This window comes from Rhinatrema bivittatum, chromosome 2 (assembly GCF_901001135.1).
Source record: "Rhinatrema bivittatum chromosome 2, aRhiBiv1.1, whole genome shotgun sequence".
Classification (NCBI taxonomy): Eukaryota; Metazoa; Chordata; class Amphibia; order Gymnophiona; family Rhinatrematidae; genus Rhinatrema; species Rhinatrema bivittatum.
In genome coordinates this window covers 774,393,181-774,408,236 of record NC_042616.1, presented here as the reverse complement: position 1 = coordinate 774,408,236, position 15,056 = coordinate 774,393,181, and positions in this window count along the sequence as shown.

The window sequence follows — 15,056 nt, the reverse complement described above, 5'->3', positions numbered from 1 at the left end:
AATGTTCGTTTGTTCAAAATCTTAAATCTCCAAAAGTTCTTCACCGATTGCTTTGAAATTTTGACACAACGTTGCATTCAAATACGCGCATGTTTTTATGCACCTATATTATATAGATGTCACACCTGTGACAGGTAAAAACATGCTTTTTTGGAAAAACAGCGCCATCTGTTAGACGTAAAAGCAACATACGCTATCTACAATATAAATGGTCTCTGAAAAGCGGACCGCAAATGCGCAGTAGAGAGCAGCTCTACCGCGTATGTGCGGACCATAGAGCTCTGCGCTACGTGCTGGGTATCACAGAGGGGAGGAGGAAAGGGCAAATGAGTCGCCACTCCGAGAAATGGCTCAGCCCGTTCCTCCGCTGCTGGGGAAGAGGGGAGGGAGTAGGGACTGCCGGACAGTTACACACAGGAGGAGGAAAGGGTAGAAGAGTCGCCGAGCCAGTCCGTCCACAGGGAGGGAGTTGGGATGGCCAGAGCAGAGCAAATGCGGTAGAAAGCGGCTGTGAAGAGATCACAAGCAGTTGCAGCCTGCAGCAGCCAAAGCGCAAAGAGCTGAACAGAGAACAGCTCGCCCTCCTCCCCCGCCCCCTGAGTCCCGCAGATAAGGAGAAGCCAAGTAAATATCCCACAACTGTGGGGGGGAGGGGGAAGGCAGTGCTATCAAGCCGCCCGAGGGTCTCAGATACCAAGGGAAGAGTTTACATGGGCATCGCTCCACCCAGCAAAGTACCGTCACAAAAGTGAAAGCCAGAGCACTGCTCCCTCCTCCCTTTCAAGCCCTTGATCAGATTTCTTAAAGGCACAGGTCTCCCAGAAAGAGCAAAGTAAACAAGGCAACGTGTCCCAAATCTGTTGCAGTGCCTGTCGCCTGCCCTTTGCGAGGGGGGGGGGATGGAGTGTTTTCCTCACTCTCCCAGACAGAACAGGCGTGGGAACTTTGCAAGCTCTTGCGAGTGCAGAGCAAAGACTTAGGTGGAGAGGGGACAAAAATATCACCCGTTTTAACTGTGTGAGAGAGAAGTGTGTTAATGTGCGCTGAAGGCAAGTATGAGTGCCAGAGAGAGAGGATTGTGTATGTGTGTGAGAGGGATTGGGCGTGCGTGTGTGAGGGACAGAGGGAGAGTGTATGTGCAAGAGAGAGAGAGAGGAAGCCTATGTAGGGGGCTGTATGAGAGAGCGAGTCTCTACCCCCCCCCCCAGCTCTCCACTTATAGGTTACAGTGGAAGGGGTTGAGTGTAGAGGGGAATGGGAGAGCAAAGGAGTTGGGGCCTGTAAGGATAGAGTGAAAGGGGTCTGAACCTGTCCCTCCGCCACCGGGGAAGGGGGGAAGGAGTTGGGTTAGCAGGATCATTATGCCTCACGAGATCCCCCTCGGCCACCGCTGTGGCTCCTACCACCACCGCCGCCTCTGGCCCTTCATGGTGCTGAGGGGGGGAGGAGCAGAGCAGAGCAAAGACGTAGGAGGAGAGGGAACAAAAATCTCGCCCGTTTTAACAGGCTTAACGGCTTGTACTAAATATTTTACGATTCCATTTCAATGTTTCCGATTGCATTGTTAAATTGAATTTTCATAGATTTCGATTTATTTTCATTTTGATTTAATTATTTCATGTGACATTGCGTTGGAATTGAGTTGTGTCATTTACCATACCATTCATTTACTGAGTATAGTTTATTTTTTTTCTTTTTTCATTCTTTTTCATTTCTAGAATTATGCGGTTTACATCTAGACACGGATTGCTTCTCACATGGACAATTATATGTTGTGTGTTCTAGAGTCGGCAAACCAGACAATTTCTATATCTGCACAGACAATGGAACAACAAAAAATATTGTATACCCACAAGCATTGTGAAATTAAACATATTAGAAATGTGTGCATTCTCTTTTCTTTCTTTTCCATTTAACCAGACTGAGCCACAGCAACGCGTGGCCAGGTACAGCTAGTAAATAAATAAATATAATGAAAACTAATACTTCACTCAGTTGATTGGCTATCTGGGTAATAATTGTGATATGACAATGCTGTTGTATTGCAGCAAGTTCAAATGGAGTGGAAGTCAGTCTGAGAAGGGAATTTTTCTTTGCCAGGAGGATTAAACCAAATTCCCTACTGCAACTAACCCCAGTGTCCACATTCCCAAGAAAGGAATCCCCTCCCCTAAACATAAACTCCAAGTGGGGTTTGAAAACTATTAATAAAACCCTGCCTGCCGTGCAGCTTTCTGTCTCTCATTTTTTGTCATCTTTATAACCACATTCAAACATAGGTAATTAACACAGAATTAATTGTATGTCACAAGAAAAAATTCAAATGCAGTTCTAATTGCAGAAACAGGAAAGAAATGTCTCTGTAAAGTCACAAGAATAAAAGTCACTCTGGCACATTTAGAAATGTGCAAACAGGAACGTGAGCATTGCTAGGACATCTGACTCACTGCGAGATTCTCCAGGACAGGCGGCATAGCCGAGTCATCCTGCTGCACTTTTGATCTGAGTCATGTAACCACTATGACCTGCTTCACCTTTCTGTCTTCCCCCTAAGAGATAATCACCTCTTCCATGTGCACATAAGCTCCTGCAAGCGGACCTCTCACTTTCTGCATTTAACAGGCTTCCTCAGTTCTTTTAAAAACTGCCTGAAACAAGGAACGTGTGGAGGAAAAATTTTCATTTTGGTTTATTCATTCATTTCATAAGGCACTTCCATTCAGTTTCTTAGACTCAAACGAAAAAGCAATTGTGTTTATCTTATTTGTTCATTCATTTATCTTTAAAGCCAAGGGGGGAGAGCTGCAGCCTATTTCGTGCTCCAAAATTGGAGTTTTCTCATCAATTCTAACAACATCAATAACACTGGGGAGTATACATCATCAGAAGGATGACGGCATGCTAATGCATCAAGATTATGTCAACGTGGGGGATGCCAGCTGAGGAGAAGAGGAAGTGGCCACTGTGAGAACTGCTGGAGCATTGCCAGTATTGCCTTCCCTTCCTTCTTCTCTTGAGTGCCTGTGATGTCATCAATGGGGACCCTGTAACATCATAAAAGTGGCGGGCCTAGGGTGGAGAGTGAGACGCCAGCTGAGGAGAGGAGGAGATGGCTGCTGTGAGAACTGCTGGAGCATTGCAAGTATTGCCTGCCCTTTGAGTGCCTGTGATGTCATCAAAGGGGGCCCTATAACATCATAAAAGTACAGGCCTGCAGTAGAGAGTGGGACACCAGCTGAGGAGAGGCGAAGGTGGCTTCTGTGAAAACTATTGGTGCATTGCAGGTGTTGCCTGCCCTTACCCCCTCCCTTGTGCCTATGATGTGATCAAAGGGGATCCTGTAACATCGTAAAAGTGGTGGGCCTGTGGTACGCTGCTGCTTGGGCACGCAGCTTAGGAAGTAATTTCCAGGAGATCTTGGTTTGCTGCTCATGGAAGAAAAAGGAAGGGTAAGACTTCAGCTTTCTTAGTTACAGCTAGCAGTCCTATGGATCGCCATGTGGTGCGGCATTCAGTATCAGCCAATTTGGGAGGATAGAGAGAGCTGCATTTCATCAGGAGCCTCTCTTAGCCCAGGCTGTAATTTAGCTACCATACAGTCATCAGTTTTACAAGATGACTTAAACCCCTACCCCCCCCCCCCCAACCCCGGAGCAGAGAGTGGGGTGTGGATCGCTTTTTCTACTCCCAGGGAGGAGCTTCCTGAGTTTTAGCCTTAGATTATAGAGGGTTTGGATATAAATCTCCAGATAATGGATTAATATCAAAGGACCTGCTTAAAGGGGTCCCAGATAGTGGGATGATGCCTGGACCTGGTTGCTTACCCTCCCTAGCCCACATTTATCTGGCTGTATGATGGAGATGCCTGAGCCCAATATATTTCATTGTTGGATATCTGGAAGATAATGATGAAGATGGAAAAAATGCTAGCACAATCAACACTACAGATGAATAGACTGGCTGAAGATACTAAGCCAAAATTTATTAATTATGATATTCAGGTGGGGGTCTGTTCAGAAGGATGTAAATTAAGAACTCAGCTGAACAAGCTTTAAGATCAGCTTATAGCAATGATAGCTTGCTTATGTATAATCGCCTGGAGAATATAAAGAACACTCAACATGGGAAAAATTTACACGTTCAATATTTAACAGCCATTTAGATGGCATATTAAGCCATGTATCTGGATAAATTATAGCCAGATAAGTAGTCATCCGGCTATAAGTTAGCCAGACGAAATAGGGTCATTTCAGGGACATTCTGGGGTGAGGTTGAGTTATCCGGCTAACCTAGCTGAATATTGGGTATATCCGGCTGGGTTAGCTGGATAATCCTTAGAGCTGCTTCTGAGCAAGCCTAAGGTTATCTGGCCTTGTGTGAGCCATCCCTTCCTCCCCTCCAAAATATCTTGTAAAGGCCAAATCAAGCCATGCTCTCTTCATCCACCAAGTCCTTAAAATATTAACAAAACACCACCCTCAATCCCAGTGTCTTGTAAATTATATCAGGCTCCCCCCCCCCCCTCCCTTTCAATCCACCCACTCACCTGCAAGGATTTACACTGGGGTTAGAGCAACGTGAAGGCACCTGGAATGGGGAGAAGGGACCCTTGACCCCAGCAATCTAATTAAGGTATTGGGGGGAGGATCTGGAGGGTTAGGGGAAGAGGGTGGCGGTGCTGTGATATGGTAAACCCTTTTGGGTGGGTGGGTAGGTGGGAGGGAAAGGAGGGGGGTAGCCTTATTTTATAATTGATGATACACTAGGACAGGGGGAGGGGATCTGGGCCTTTATAAGATATTTTTGGAGGGAGGGAGGGGATGGCCTGCTGTATTTATGTAGTTGTTTGTTTGTTTTTTTTGACAGCTCTATTTAGCCAGATATTTTTTAAGTTATCTGGTGAAGTAGCAAGTTATCCGGCCACACGAGGCAGGATAACTTTAGAACCTAACAGTCTATATTCAAATATAGCCGGTTAGTTTTTAAAGTTATCGGGCTACATGTAGCCAGAGAGCTTTAAACAGGTGTATTAAGCAGGACGTTTATCCTGATGAATAAACAAGACAAGTTACCTGGATAACTTGTCCACTAAATGGCTACTGAATATTGGCCTCTATGTTTTTTTAAATTTTCCCATGACCTGTCCATGACCTTATCAAATGCTTAAAAATATTTATGTGATATTTTGGACTTTTCAAGTGATAAAATACCTTTGATGTCTAATAAAATACCTTTGATGTCTAACATATATTATGTTCCAAAAAGTAAGAAAAATGTTTATGTGGTAGAAGGGAATCTGGATCGTTTATCATCTAATGAGCCCAGTCTCTCTTCTTTTCTTGAGTCCTCCCTGGATGATATTCCCCTAAGAGCCATTCTTTTGGTGTCTTTCTGTTTAGAGAGAGATAAAGAGGAGATTTTTGCAAGTATTTTTCTAATAAGGGCTTCCAATCCTGTGAGCAGAAAATATGGGTTTTTCCAGATGTGACTATGCCACTCAATCTTGTAGGAAACAATTTATTTTGATGAAACAGAGAGTAATCTCGTTCAGTGATACCTTTAAAAAAAACCAAAAAAAAACTCCTGTAAATATATGGTCACGTATCAAAAAAAATTTTTTTTTCTGATCCTATGCTTTGGAAGCCTTTTTGAATGATAAAGTAAATAGCTAAAATTTGTGTTAACTGTTGAGATACGGGGTATTGTGTAATAGTAGATTTAATTAAAGGGTTGAGGTATCTGTATTAATTTTCCTGTCATATTACTTATGGATATCTGTCCCCTTTTGTGGGCTAGAAATATGTAAATTCTACTAGTTTAATTTATGTAATTTACCTTAATTTCATGCTGCATTCCCATGCTTGTAACAGTTGCAAAGGCCATGAGCTCTGTGAGCGTGTTCCTGCAATGGACCCAAGTTTCCTGGACTTTTGATATCTTGTTCCTAGCCAGGAATTTTTTCATGTTGTGTCTGAATTTTTTTGACGACCCACAGGAGGCGCCTGCACCTAGTTCTTGTTGGGAAACCTGGCCGCGGACAGCCGGGACCTGGCTCCCCTTCAATTACCCGCAACACCGGGAGCTCGCCGGCGACTTCTCTTTCCCATGCTGGGCCGCAACGGGGCCTCCCTACGGTGTTCTCCCCACAAGGGAGACGCCGCTGAGTTCTGCCTCTGACTCCGCCCCTCTGAGCACGTGCGCGCCGAAGACCGGAATTTAAAGGGGCCGTGGCCCAGTCCCCAATATGATGTCACCAGCACAGGTCTATAAATAGGCCCATTCTAACTCTTACCCTTTGCCTTAGCAACAGGTCTCACTCTTGGTGTACTAGTTGCTGTTCGTGTTCCTAATCCTGCTTGTTTCTGCCATCGTGTTCCTGATCCTGGTCTTGTTTGTTCCTGCCTTGGTGTTCCTGTTCCTGCTCCACTCCAGTCCTTGTCTTCCTGCTCCTGCTTCCTCCTTGGCTTATCTTCCTGGTTTCTGACTTCAACTTGGCTTTTGGTATCTCTTTCCTGCTGCCCGTCCTGATCCTTGGCTTGCCTCTGGTTCCTGCTGGTCTGCTGCCTGCCCCGACTGCTGGTTTGTATCCTCGTCTTGCACTGCTGCACCCTGCCACAACCACTGGACTACTCCCGGTTCTGCTTCACTTCCGCCTGCCTCAACCCGGACCTCTCTTGTTCTTTGCTTCACCAGGAGACCACACCTAAGTCCAAGTGGACTGGGTCCCCAAGGGCTCCTCCCGGGGGGGACCTTGGGCTTCCAGTTGTGAAGTTCCAGTTGGTCTCCTGGTCTTGGTCTACCTCCTGGCTACGGACTCCGCTGTGGGCATTCCCCCAGCGGCTCCTCAACGTCTCTTAGCTGGCCCAAGGGTCCTGCGACCCTTGGGCCAGCGGACCTTGCCAGTCTCCAGGCCGGCGGACCTTGCTGGTATTGCCCAGCTTCTGCAGCAACAGCAACACTGCTTGGATGTCCTAGCAGCAACGGTAAAAATACTGGCAAACTGGTTGGAATCCAATCCTCCGGTAGCGCCTCCCGCTCTGGTCTCGGTTCCAAGTCCTGGCCCGGCGGCTTCTATGCATCTACCAGCTCCGCCCCGGTACTCAGGCGAACCTAAGCAATGCCGTAGGTTCCTTAACCAATGCTATATTTACACTACTGCCGACACAATTCCCATCAGATATGGTGAAGACCAACTACATCGTATTGTTGCTGGATGGGAGGGCCCTGGCTTGGGCTTCCCCACTATGGGAATGCAACGATCCAATTCTGGGAAACCTCCAACAGTTTGTAACCATGTTTAAACAGGTGTTCGATGAGCCAGCTCGAAAATCCACGGTGGCTGCTGAATTGCTACGCTTGATCCAGGGCTCCCGGCCAACTGAGATCAAGGCTCTGCAGTGCTTCCTTGGCTATGTGAACTTTTATCGTCATTTTATACCGCATTACTCTGCTATTGTAGCATCCCTTACTAAGGGAGCTAATGCCAGGGACTGGTCACCAGAGGCTGTCCAAGCCTTTGAAGTGTTGAAACAAGCCTTTCTTCACAATACGTGCCTCCGACATCCCGATCCTTCCCAACCCTTCATAGTGGAAGTAGATGCCTTCAACTTAGCAGTGGGTGCATCCTTAGTCAAAATTCCAATAATGGTACCCTCCTTCCTTGATCCTACTTCTCACGGAAGTTCTCCCCTGCGGAGAGGAACTATGGCATAGGAGATAAGGAGCCCTTAGCCATTAAGATGGCTTTCGAGGAATGGCGACAGTGGCTGGAGGGGGCTCAACACCCCATAGTGGTATATGCCGACCACAAAAATTTGGAATACTTGTGTAAATCTCAACACCTGAATCCTCGACAGGTATGCTGGTCACTGTTTTTCAGCCACTAATTTTACACTCCGATATTGTCCAGTGTCCAAGAACATTAGAGTGGATGACCTCTCTCGGACCACAGAGCTCAAGGATACACCGACAACTCCACAATATATTCTGGACCCAGCTAAGGTCTTGTTGTCCGCTGCCGACCTTGTTCCTGCAGGCAAAACAATTGTTCCTTTTCGCCATCACAGGAAGGTACTCGTTTGGGCACATGACTCACTAACAGCCGGTCATCCAGGGAAAGTCAGATCACTGGAACTCCTTACTCGCCACTACTGGTGGCCCCAAGTGTCGCAGGACGTTCAGGCGTACGTCAGTTCCTGCCCCACGTGTGCCCGGCAGAAACCTTTACCCGGTTGTCCTTGGGGACTTTTTCAGCCCTCGCCAGTCTCAACGGAACCATGGACTCATATTTCTATGGACTTTGTAGTGGACTTGCCTTTATCCGAGGGCAAGCGGGTCATTTGGGTTATCGTGGATAGATTCTCTAAGATGGCACATTCCGTAGCCCTGTCCAAACTTCCTACAGCACCATACCTCGCCAAGCTCTTCACGCAGCATATCTTCCAATTACATGACCTACCTCAGCACATTGCCTCAGACCAAGGCCCACAGTGCACCACAAAGTATTGGAGGGCTCTTTGCAAGAAGTTCAGTGTCCACCTAGACTTCACTTCAGCCTTTCAGCCACAAGGCAACGGCCAAGCTGAACATTCCTTAAAGACGTTCCTCCGTACCTTTGTGAGTGAGAAACAAGATGATTGGGTGGCCTTATTGCTGTGGGACGAATTCTCCTACAACCATTACATCCATTCAGCAACAAAGGCCTCTCCTTTCCAAGTGGTATTTGGTAAACAACCCAAACCACCGTTGTCACTTCCTCTGAAAGTGCCGTCACCTACTGTCCAACTCTCCACCTAACAGCTCCACATGCTCTGGGAATCCATGCAAATCTTAAGCTCTGTCTTTATAAGGATCCTTTATTCCATCAATTGCACATGAGATCTACTTGGGAATCTTCTCAATTAAGAAATAAGATCAGTAATCTTTTTATGATAGTGGAAGAGAATGGGATATTTCCACCAGAAATGCACAAAGAAAACCTTTCTTCCCTATTGAAGAGCCTTGCTTGGCAGATGGGAATTTAAAGCCAATAGAGATTCAGCAAATATATTACTGGTTTAGATTTCCCTTTTCTGCGTTTGGAAAACAATTAGATCTAAGTCCATATGAACATATTTATGAAAGGTAAGAAAGGGACTATATCTACCTTCTATCCACCTACTATCAGGCTTTCAAAGAAAGGCAAAGCCCATTACAGCATGTGGGTCACTATAACATGTGGATTGTCAACCGAAGAATCTAATTTCCATCTCACCCTTTATCAAAACAGGTTATTTTTCATCTATCTATGCTGCTAAGCCTGCTGTTGGTAACCCTAAGTTCCACTCTACTTGTCAATCTCAAGTCCATGCATTTTACCATCAATGGATACCATGATGTTTACTCCAAGATCAGCTTTACCATTATCTGAGTATTGTCCATTGCAGTTCCTAGATACATAGCCTTGTTTCCAGAACCAATGGCTGTCCAAGAGCTAATCTGTTTGTAATCTGTAAGTTCTGGCTACTCATTTTCCTGGTACAGCACTTCCAGCACTAAAAGAATCTAGCAGTGATGCTAGAATTAACTACCTCTGTCATTGCTAATAGCAAGAAGACAACAAAGCTAACGTGTTCCACACTTCTGTTACAATCAAGTGAGAACCTAAAGAATCGGACTAATACTCCAAGTTGTTAACATTCCATCTGTGCCTTCAGTAAATCCGGGCCTTGCCTTTGCCTGGTCTTAATTGTGTTTGTGTCCAGTTTCAGTATGTTCCAAATGTTTCCTTGCTGGTGTCTGGCGTAATCCTCCGGCCACTCGATAGCCCTTTCAGACCTGCTGATTGCATCTTCGCGGCAGGGACGCCACTGATGCAGCCACTCCTGCCTTATTTTGGCCTCCTGCATAGTTACATGTGCACGCCTCTGCTTCAGATTTAAAGGGCCCATGGCGGGAAAAGCCCCATGGACCATATGGATAATGTCATCACCTTGTCTGTGTTCAGCCCTATAAAAGGACTCTCCATCAGTTCCTCGGGGCCGTCGCAAGGAGTTCATGGTCGCCCGTGGTGTATTTTCCTTCAAGGTCTTCCAGGGTCTTCTCCTATTTAGATGGTCTCCATGTTCTTCATTGGATGATCCTTTTTCTTTTATTCCTGTTCCAGTCCTGGTTCCTAGTTTCTTTGTTCCTGTTGGTTCTGTCTTCTGAATCTTCATCTCATCTGAGTCTTCAATCAAGTTCATGATGTTCTGGTCTTCATTCCAAGGTCAGCTTTATGGATTTTCCCTTGTCTTTCCTCCAGGCGTGCCCGCGTCATGGACCATGATCAGCCACGGGCAGCTGTGAAGGGCGCTTCCTGGCATAGGGCCTGTTTCCAAGTCTGTCTTTGCTGGATCAAGTCCTCAGTCCATCCTTGTTTTTAGAGTTCCAAGTTCCAAGTAAAGTCTTGAGTTCCTGTTCATGTTCCAAGTTCCGGGCTCGTGGAGCTTGTCCAGCCAACAGATCTCCATGTTTCTTATTCCAAGCCTCATTTCTGGCTCCAAGTAATGTCCTGACTCCTGTCCTCATCTGAATCTTAGTCCTGAGCCTGTCCCGCTCTCCACATGGTCCACAACCAACCTATGGCAGGTTGTGCAGGGTGCACAGTGGGACAGTGTGGTTCATGACCAGCCCACAGGGGGCTGTGTAGGGCGTGCTGAGGTGCAGTTTCCTGGGAAGCTAGACTCCTCCTGTTCCTGACTCTCTGTCTCTAGTTCCAAGTCTCCAGAGTCTCCGCCTCTAGTTCCAAGCCTCATTCCTCATTTCAAGCCTCATTCCAAATGATGTTATAACTCCTGTCCTCCTCAGAGTCGTAGTCCTGATCCTGTCCTGCCCCCTATGTGGTCTGTGACCAACCTGTGGCAGGTTGTGTAGGGCACACAATGGGACAGCGTGGTCCATGACCAGCTCATGGGGGGCTGTGTAGGGCATGCTGAGGTGCAGTGCCCCAGGAAACTGGACTCCTCCTGTACCTAACTCTCCATCTCAAGTTCCTAGTCTTCCTGAGACTCCGTCTCCTGTGTCTCCCAAGTCTTCGTCCGGGTTCCAACATAAGAACATAAGAAATTGCCATGCTGGGTCAGACCAAGGGTCCATCAAGCCCAGCATCCTGTTTGCAATAGAGGCCAAAACCAGGCCACAAGAACCTGGCAATTACCCAAATACTAAGAAGATCCCATGCTACTGATGCAATTAATAGCAGTGGCTATTCCCTAAGTAAAATTGATTAATAGCCATTAATGAACTTCTCCTCCAAGAACTTATCCAAACCTTTTTTTAACCCAGCTACACTAACAGCACTAACCACATCCTCTGGCAACAAATTCCAGAGCTTTATTGTGCGTTGAGTGAAAAAGAATTTTTTCCGATTAGTCTTAAATGTGTTACTTGCTAACTTCATGAATGCCCCCTAGTCCTTCTATTATTCAAAAGTGTAAATAACCGAGTCACATCTACTCGTTCAAGACTTCTCATGATCTTAAAGACCTCTATCATATCCCCCCTCAGCCATCTCTTCTCCAAGCTGAACAGCCCTAACCTCTTCAGCCTTTCCTCATAGGGGAGCTGTTCCATCCCCTTTATCATTTTGGTTGCCCTTCTCTGTACCTTTTCCATCGCAACTATATCTTTTTTGAGATGCGGCGACCAGAATTGTACACAGTATTCAAGGTGCAGTCTCACCATGGAGCGAATCAGAGGCATTATGACATTTTTGGTTCTTTTAACCATTCCCTTCCTAATAATTCTTAACATTCTATTTGCTTTTTTGACTGCTGCAGCACACTGAGCCGCCGGCTTTAAAGTATTATCCACTATGATGCCTAGATCTTTTTCCTGGGTGGTAGCTCCTAATATGGAACCTAACATTATGTAACTACAGCAAGGGTTATTTTTCCCTATATGCAAGACCTTGCACTTGTCCACATTAAATTTCATCTGCCATTTGGATGCCCAATCTTCCAGTCTTGCAAGGTCCTCCTGTAATGTATCACAGTCTGCTTGTGATTTAACTACTCTGAATAATTTTGTGTCATCCACAAATTTGATAACCTCACTCCTCATATTCCTTTCCAGATCATTTATATATATATATTTAAAAGCACCAGTCCAAGTACAGATCCCTGAGGCACTCCACTGTTTACCCTTTTCCACTGAGAAAATTGACCATTTAATCCTACTCTCTGTTTCCTGTCTTTTAACCAGTTTGTAATCCACAAAAGGACATCGCCTCCTATCCCAAATCATGCCATATCCTGTCTTTGGCCTTTCTCTGTCCTGATGCACAAGTCTTTCACAAGCAGCAGGTCTGAAAGGACTATCGAGTGGCTGGAGGGCTATCCCAAAGACCAGCATTGCATTGTCAGGTCTCACTCTCTGCATACAGGCTCAGCAGAGCTTGTCCAGCCTGCATACAGGCTCAGTTGAGGTCTGAGGGTACTAAGTTCCAAGTTCCAAGCTACTTTTCAACTTCCTAGCTATATTCCAAGTTCCAAGACCAGCCTGTGCCAGATTCACTTGCCCCTCACTGTGCCTTCCTTGGAGACTCGCCTGAGGTTGCACTGAGGTTCAAGAGCTCACTCTTCTCGAGCATTCCCCATGCTCGTAATACAGGGGTTCTCATAAGGCACAGTGAGATGAGCAAATTGGTAAGAATACCCCAAGCCTTCAAAAAGGGGCACCAACAGTGGCATGAGCCCTTGAAGACAGAATAAGAGGCAAAGTGGCACCAAGAGTGGCATCAACGTATTGTACTATAGCACCGTGAAAGGGGAACAAATCAGAAAAGTTGTCAGGAAAAATCTCAAGACACTGAGAAATAGACAAAGCAGCACAAAGAATGGCATCAATACACAAAGGCACCATTATAGATTCAAATCAGCTGCACCCCCCCCCCCCCCCCATAGCAAAAACACTCAAGATGTAGAATCTGTGGTATAACAGCAGGGCAGAGATACTCAAGGTGCAAATTCTGGGTACAGCAGCAATGCTAAGTGGAAGAAAGACCGCTAAGGTGTAGGATAAGGGTATAGCAGCAAGGCAAAGTGGCATGGGAGATGTCTGTCTTACCACTTGTCAGATGTAGTACAAAAGAATGATCTGTCATTAGTATTATTTTGTGACATAAGGTTTTATCACATTCCCTACAGGAAATTAATCTTGCTGTTGAGTGGAATTTTGGGTTTCTTGTGACAATGGTCTCTCAACAGTTTAGCTTTCCTGATAATTTGTGTAGTTTGTTTCATTTACAAAGCTTTTCACAAATTGTGTAGCTGTCTCTTTCCATTGCTGATTTTCTGGTGTTGCATAATTTTTCTTTTCCTACTGAAACCTTTGCCACATTTAGATCTTTTTTGTTGTGCCTGCATTTCTTCCTTCTGACTGAGGGTTTCTGGGGACAATACATCCCAGTATAACCAAGAAAGAGCTGTGTAGCAGGACCCCTAAGGTATTACTCCTGGGGCATGGCAGATAGGGGAATAAGTGGACACAAGACCTTTAAGGTGTTACATCTGGGGCATGGCAGGTAGGCATAGAGGCAGCAAGGCCTCCATGATGCTTTCAGTCATTTTGCCACTTGTATGGAAAATATGGAAACCCAAGCAAAGACAGATTGTTTTTCTAAAAGACCAACTTTTCCATCAACTCTGGCACTAGCTTTGAGCAATTATGGTTTCAGGATGTGCCCTGTCATTGAAAAGACATGTTCACTGGATACATAATTGGTGGGTAGGAAAGATAGTGAGTGTTGAGCCAACTTGGCTAGGTCTGCAGCCTAGTGTGCCCAATATGCCAGTACATATATGTGCATGTCCTCAATGGGTTTTGCAAGATAGCATGTCACAGAAATTGTGCTGGGGTCTCCTTTGACAAACTGAAGCTCAGATCTATCTTGTCAGCTGCTTTGGCTTTGGCCTGTGTCGAGAGAGATGGTTCTTTGTGGGCAACTTGGCTTTGGCATATAGAGGTAGAGAAAGAAGTGGTAGCTGACAGGGTGCTGTGGCTGCTTGCACTAATATCTGAGATGGCCACTCTTTCCTGTGCTACATCACTCAATGCCTCTGCTTCTGGTGCTGCTCTTCATACACCATAGCTACCTATATTTCCTTCATTAGGACTGAAAAGAAAGACTCCTTTTCACCCATGGATCACAAAATGTAGCAAGCTTGTATGTATTGCTTTATGTGAGAGGTTTTAGTCTCTCTTATACCTGCTGTTGCAATGAGCTCAGAAACTGCAACACCTTTACTTCCATTCTATCTTGCTCAAGGAAACATTTTACATTTCCCTACAGAAAAGGGTGATGCTTCTAGAACTCAGATCCTCCATGGCATCCTTGAAATTTCTTCAGGATTTGTACCTGCTGCCTCATTACTACCCAATCTTGATGGTCTGGGGACAATGCATACCTATATCTGTTTCTAGAGACAGATCATGAAGGAGTGTCTGCAGCTTCATTAACCTTTACAATATCATAAGCTGAATTTCAGTAGGTGTCAACATCTTGAATCAGATGCTTTTGAGATCCCAAATTCTTCCTGTTTCTCATGGATAAGTTGACTTATCTTCATGCTTGTATGGAAATACTGTGCTATTTTCCTGTACCTCTCTATAAGGTTCTTCAGGAATCAATTCTTGTCATCCTTGGACCCCAGCCTAAGGTCAAAATTCATTGCAGAGAGGGTGCAATGCAATGAAAACCCTGAAATCTCCCATCTTCTATTGCAATTACCATATTTGTACCACAATCTGTTAAAAAGAAACCTGCCTGAAGACTCCTGCTTCTGGGGTCTAGCTGCCACCCCTCCAACATCTTTTCTATGGCTGATATAGTATTGCATGAGGTATGGTGGTTATTCTTCAACTGGGTGTGCAGCAAAGTCCACGTGTACTCTGATGTTTTATCCCCATTAAAGATGCTGCCAGTCCCTGCCTTAGCCAGATTCTACCAGTGTGCCATCAGGGGGATGTAAGAGTGATTAGCATCTGTGCTGATCCAGATATACTTCCCTCTGCTTTAGCCAGCTGCACTTGCATGT